The sequence below is a fragment of the Podarcis muralis genome, chromosome 13, assembly GCF_964188315.1.
Source record: "Podarcis muralis chromosome 13, rPodMur119.hap1.1, whole genome shotgun sequence".
NCBI classification, from domain to species: domain Eukaryota; kingdom Metazoa; phylum Chordata; class Lepidosauria; order Squamata; family Lacertidae; genus Podarcis; species Podarcis muralis.
Genome location: NC_135667.1, coordinates 48279857 through 48286423, shown reverse-complemented (window position 1 = coordinate 48286423; position 6567 = coordinate 48279857). Strand labels below are relative to the sequence as shown.

Here is a 6567-nt window from a genome sequence, read left to right as displayed (position 1 = left end):
CCTTTACCTTTACCTAGAGAGAGTTCATACTGGCACGGTGAGATTTAAAAACCCAAAGGGGGAAAATTCTCAAAGCCTCTGAAGGCCAAAACAGACGAGATGTCTTGAATGTGCTGGGATTTTTGGCAAGGTGAGGGGTGATGTCTGCTATCTTGACTATTAGTGGTAGGAAGTTAATACTAATTGGTTGGCATCTGTCGGTCTCGAGAGACAATGGAGGAGACTTACAGCACCTGCTGTGGCTGTAGTGACTGATATGGGAGAGACATGTTTTGTTGGAGCTGGGGCAGAAGCACCATGGGGTTTATTCTCTCTGCACTCCTCACAGCAGTGATTCCTCTCCTGGTCACTGCTGTGAATGCATGACCTAGCTGTCGGTTGCCAATAATAAGAATGGAAAAGAACTCCTAGGGGCAATTTATATAAGGAGAACCATACAGATGAAGGAATAAAAGCTTTCTCCTCACTCCCAGTGCCACAAAATTAAAGTGATGAGTGTTCTGGTCATGGATCTTTGCTGCCACATTTAGCTTGGTCACGAACTGGTAATTTATATTCATAGCCTACATTCCTGTGAGCTAAACCTCTATCTGTGAACATGTCCTAAATGCACACGCATTGAAACTGCTCCATAAAATACGTTCCTTAGTAAATATCCCAACATTCTGACACCGACTCCAGACCCTCTAAGTGTCCCTGTTTTCTAGGGACAGTCTCAGATTTACAAAAGCCATCCTGATTTCTGATTTGATCCCGGAACGTCCATTTTTCCTTAAAAGGTAAAAGTAAAGGGACCCTTGACCATTAGGTCCAGTCGTGACCTACTCTGGGGTTGCGGCGCTCATCTCGCTTTACTGGCCAAGGGAGCCGGCATACAGCTTCTGGGTCATGTGGCCAGCATGACTAAGCCGCTTCTGGCAAACCAGAGCAGCGCACGGAAACGCCGTTTACCTTCCCGCCGGAGCAGTACCTATTTATCTACTTGCACTTTGATGTGCTTTCGAACTGCTAGGTTGGCAGGAGCAGGGACAAAGGAACGGGAGCTCACCCCGTCGTGGGAATTCAAACCGTTGACCTTCTGATCAGCAAGTCCTAGGCTCTGTGGTTTAACCTACAGCGCCACCCGCGTCCCTTTCACTTTTCCTTAGGACGTCCCTATTTTCATCAGATAACTGTTGAAGGGTATGGAGTTATGTGACCCCCAAACCAAGGAGATAAGTAACTAGGTAACCTTTAGAAGACATCTGAAGGCAGCCCTGTATAAGGAATTTTTTTTAATGTTTAATGTTTTGCTATGTTTTCATATACCGTACTTTTCCGTGTATAAGATGAGTTTATTTTCTGTTAAAAGAATGTTAAAAAATTGGGGTCGTCTTATAAATGGGTAGTTCAAAGTGTGGATGGGTGATTGGTTGCTGCCGCGAGTAGGAGATTCTCAGTGGCGGTTTTTCAGGTGATTGGTGGCTGCGGCAAGGGCTGCTGTCGATTGGCTGTTGTTGCGGCAATTATGTGGGCGATGGGAGATTTTTGGCTTTTGCTACGTGTGTTATTGGCAGCATTGGCCAGGCGGGTGAGTGATCCCCCCCCCCAAAAAAGCTTAACAACTCACGGCAATCCTCCCCCCAAAAAGCTCAACTCTGGGCAATCTCACCCCATTTTCCTAATTTTGAGTCCCAAAAATAGGAGGCATCTTATACACAGGGCGTGTTATACACGGAAAAGTACGGTATGTTGGAAGCTACCTAGAGTGACTGGGGCAACCTAATCAGAAGGGGAATGTATAAATAAAATTTTTATTGCTATTATGTTGTTGTTGTTGTTGTTGAACAGGGTGTCCCTATTTTCATACGAGAACCTAGGAAAGGCATATGCTGATGGCTGGTGTCATTTTGTGTCCAGACATCAAACACTCATTGCCATACTTATGTACAGTGGTACCTCTGGTTACAGACGCTTCTGGTTACAGACTCCGCTACCCCAGAAATATTACCTCGGGTTAAGAACTTTGCTTCAGGATGAGAACAGAAATCGTGCTCTGGTGGCATGGTGGCAACGGGAGGCCCCATTAGCTAAAGTGGTACCTCAGGTTAAGAACAGTTTCAGGTTAAGAACGGACCTCCAGAACGAATTAAGTTCTTAACCCGAGGTACCACTGTATCAGGAGAATGGCATGTGCCTCTCTCCCTCTTCGAGAAGGACCTATAGCAGGGCATTCAGCATCATTTTTATATATGTGGGGTGCGTGAGAGGTGATCTCAAGGTGAGTTCCCCTCCGTGACTGATTCACTGTCAGGTTGCGGAGGGAATTAGGAGTGCGTGGAAATGTAGCTTAAATGGACTTGCAGCCGAGGACTTGCGCAGCTTCCCAGTGGATCGTGCCCATGATTCAAGGCAGGGAAAGGCAACTTCAGCCTCATTATCCGAAACGGAGGCGAGAGCGAAACAGAAATATAATCTCCCTACTACACATACTTGCAAATGTGGCTGTACAGTGCGCCTTTGCTTGCAGTAAACATGACCCCTGCCTTCCGTGGCTGTCATGACGCCGGTATGTTGACACTGATTTCTAATACCCACTTGGTTTCTCCCTCTTTCAGCTGAAATTAATTGACATAGATCCCCAGCAGGCAAAGTAGCTGTGTTTATTGGTAAATATAGCTTGCTGCACTTTTGTGAATGGAGGCAGGAATGTTAAACATGTCATGGGGGGGGGGGAGCCCACTCTGAACGCTTTTCTAATGCTTCATGGTTGGAGGGGAGCCTTATTTAATTCCAGATATCACAGGCCAGCTGGCTTGGGGTTCTTTTTTTGTCAACTTTATCAAAACACTATTAAAGGGAATCCCTGATCGCGCATAATATTGTAGAGCCACTTGGCATTCTAAAAATAATAATAATTCAAAGGGTGTGTGTGTGTGAAAATAACATGGGAGAAGAAAATAATTGTCCAGATTTCCCCTTCACCCCCAATTTGGGTAAGTGAAATCCTTCTCTCCTCAAACTCTTACAGTGCTCAACCATTTATAACCAAGGACCAGTTTACAGCCCAATAATTATTGCTGTTTATTGTTCTTAAGGGACGCGGGTGGCACTGTGGGTTAAACCACAGAGCCTAGGACTTGCCGGTCAGAAGGTCGGCGGTTCGAATCCCCGCGACAAGTTGAGCTCCCATTGCTCAGTGCCTGCTCCTGCCCACCTAGCAGTTCGAAAGCACGTCAAAGTGCAAGTAGATAAATAGGTGCCACTCCGGCCAATAAAGCGAGATGAGCACTGCAACCCCAGAGTCGACCACGACTGGACCTAATGTCAGGGGTCCCTTTACCTATTGTTCTTAAATTTATTTTCCCGCCCACTTCAGCAGCAGGTCTCTGTGTGGGCTACGACAATTCAAAATTCAGAATTAAAAAGCTTTGTGCAGTGGCAGTATCATAGCCAATGAGGTTAATCCGGGGCACAATTATTCCTAATTACAATTCAGAATTTCAACAAAGTTAAAAAACAGAGTACTGCTGCTCTGTTTGTGTTGAAAACACACATCTCAGGTGTCAAAGAGGATTGTGCTTAGCATTTCCCAAAAGCTGTAGCGTGAGGGAGCCAGGCACACCTTTGTGGGGAAGGAATTCCACAACTTAGAGAAAGCATTGTGATGTGTGCGCGCATGCATTTTATAAGTTTTTTAAAAGGGTAAAGGGACCCCTGACCATTAGGTCCAGTCGTGGCCGACTCTGGGGTTGTGGCGCTCATCTCGCTTTATTGGCCAAGGGAGCCGGCATACAGCTTCCGGGTCATGTGGCCAGCATGACTAAGCTGCTTCTGGCAAACCAGAGCAGTGCACAGAAACGCCCTTTACCTTCCCGCCAGAGTGGTACCTATTTATCTACTTGCACTTTGACGTGCTTTCGAACTGCTAGGTGGGCAGGAGCTGGGACCGAGCAACGGGAGCTCACCCCGTCGCGGGGATTCGAACCGCTGACCTTCTGATCTGCAAGTCCTAGGCTCTGTGGTTTAACCCACAGCGCCACCCGCGCTGTGGGTTTTAGGGGACCTTAAAAATGATGCTGGTGTGAGGTAAAGTAAGAAAGGGGGGTTGCAAAATTAGTGATAGTGCTGTATCATCAAATCTTTTTAATCGTTCCGGTTGTTGAGAAGATGTAACAACAAAGAAGTTTCAGTCTCATGTGACTTTTTCTTTTTTAAGGAACCTCGACTGCGCTTTGCAATTCTAGATCACAATAGAGTAGCAATCAAGATAAATTGTATCCATGAAGCTGCTTGGACACCAGAACACAGCTCCACGGCACACCGTCAAAAAGCTCAGCGGGCAATCTGCGCACAACAAGCAAACAAACAAACAAGGAATCTGAGCAGAAACACAAGCCAAACAAGCCAAGCTCTCATGCTCATATGCACTGAACTTTTGTGGCTGGTTTGCCAGTCTGCTGAGGCTCAGAGGAACTAGCTGTCTGACAAGACCTATGGACCACGCCCTCGCAGATTTGTTCTCCATATCTATTCCAGGTTTTAGGACCATGGCTGTCAGATTTGAAAATAAGGGACCAGCAGCCTTGAAAATAAGGGATCAGCAGCCAAAATAAGGGATTTTAGTCAACCAGCAGCCAAACGAAGCCTCAAGCAGTGATTCCCACAGCGCAGCAACCCAGCAAAGGGGATGCAGCAAGGAAAACCACCGTCACCTCTCCGCTGGGAAGCACTGAGCAAAGGCGAGTCCCCAGGCAACGCGGCCGATTTGATCGGCACTAAGCATGCAAGCTCCACCCCCCAGTCGTTCTTAGACTCCTTATTGGGTGAGCAACGCAGCCAAGCAACACAATTGGAGCCTCCCTCCTCCCTGGCCAGCAGGGAGGGAGGGAGAGGAGCTGCTTCCTTTGAAACCTGGGGAATTTAAGGGACATCATCAATAAGGGACAGCAGCGGGACACGGCACTGGGATAAGGGACTTTCCCGCCAAATAAGGGACGCTTGACAGCTATGTTTAGGACGCCATTCTGCCCAAGGGCTAGATTTAAGGCAGCCGCTAACACGTCACCCGAAAAGAGGAAATGCGCCACACACAAAAGCAGGACAAACTTGCATAACATTCACATAGGATCATTCATACCAGGGCTGTCCCACAGGTTGAATGAGATCTACCAGTCGATCATGGGGTGCCCCTGGTTGATCCTGGTCGATCGTGTGATCCTGAGTTCAACAACTTTGGGTCTTCCTCCCCCCAGAAAGGTCAACAACTTTGGTCAATCCATTGGGTAGATCACTACCAGGTTTATTTTTATAGTTGGAGTAGATCACAGTCTCTTGGGAGTTGGACATGCCTGATTTATAGCTATACACTGTGATTTTTGGGTCAGAAATGTGATGCCACGTTGTTGTTGTTTAGTCGTTTAGTCATGTCCAACTCTTCGTGACCCCCTGGACCAGAGCACGCCAGGCACTCCTGTCTTCCACTGCCTCCCGCAGTTTGGTCAAACTCATGCTGCTAGCTTCCAGAACACTGTCCAACCATCGCGTCCTCTGTCATCCCCTTCTCCTTGTGCCCTCCATCTTTCCCAACATCAGGGTCTTTTCCAGGGAGTCTTCTCTTCTCATGAGGTGGCCAGAGTATTGGAGCCTCAGCTTCAGGATCTGTCCTTCCAGTGAGCACTCAGGGCTGATTTCCTTCAGAATGGAGAGGTTTGATCTTCTTGCAGTCCATGGGACTCTCAAGAGTCTCCTCCAGCACCATAATTCAAAAGGATAAATTCTTCGGCGATCGGCCTTCTTTATGGTCCAGCTCTCACTTCCATACATCACTACTGGGAAAACCATGGCTTTAAGTATACGTACCTTGTGATGCCAAGTACTCGTATATTAATAAAAGTGCTGTGGGTGCCAGAACAAAATGGCGGCCATGAGCAGCAAAAAAGATTGTTGGCATTGGCAGGGGTTGGACTAGATGACTTCCAACTCTGCAATTCTACTATTCTACTCTGCACCAGTGAGTTACAGTCATAAAAAGCCGTGAAAACAGATGGGTCAGGGGTCAAAAATGGGTTTGTGAGAGGCAGTTCAGCTGAGGGGAGTGAGAAATGTCCCTAATTTCATCTGAGTAATGTTGAATTTTTTAGGGACGCGGGTGGCGCTGTGGGTAAAAGCCTCAGCACCTAGGACTTGCCAATCAAAAGGTCAGCGGTTCGAATCCCCGCGGCGGGGTGCGCTCCCGTTGCTCGGTCCCAGCGCCTGCCAACCTAGCAGTTCAAAAGCACCCCCGGGTGCAAGTAGATAAATAGGGACCGCTTACTAGCGGGAAGGTAAACGGCGTTTCCGTGTGCTGCGCTGGCTCGCCAGATGCAGCTTTGTCACCCTGGCCACGTGACCCGGAAGTGTCTGCGGACAGCGCTGGCCCCCGGCCTCTTGAGTGAGATGGGCGCACAACCCCAGAGTCTGTCAAGACTGGCCCGTACGGGCAGGGGTACCTTTACCTTTTACTAATGTTGAATTTTGGGATCTTCCTAAAAAAAAAGTTCAATGGCTTTAGGAGTGTCCTGGTTTTTACTTTTTTTTAAATATGGC

At 47.7% G+C, this 6567-nt stretch overlaps 1 pseudogene; it reads left to right on the top strand.

Moving 5' to 3' along the window:
• Positions 1-3406: 3406 nt before the first annotated feature.
• LOC144325395 (U4 spliceosomal RNA) lies at positions 3407-3560 on the top strand (annotated as a pseudogene).
• The last annotated feature ends 3007 nt before the right edge of the window (positions 3561-6567 follow it).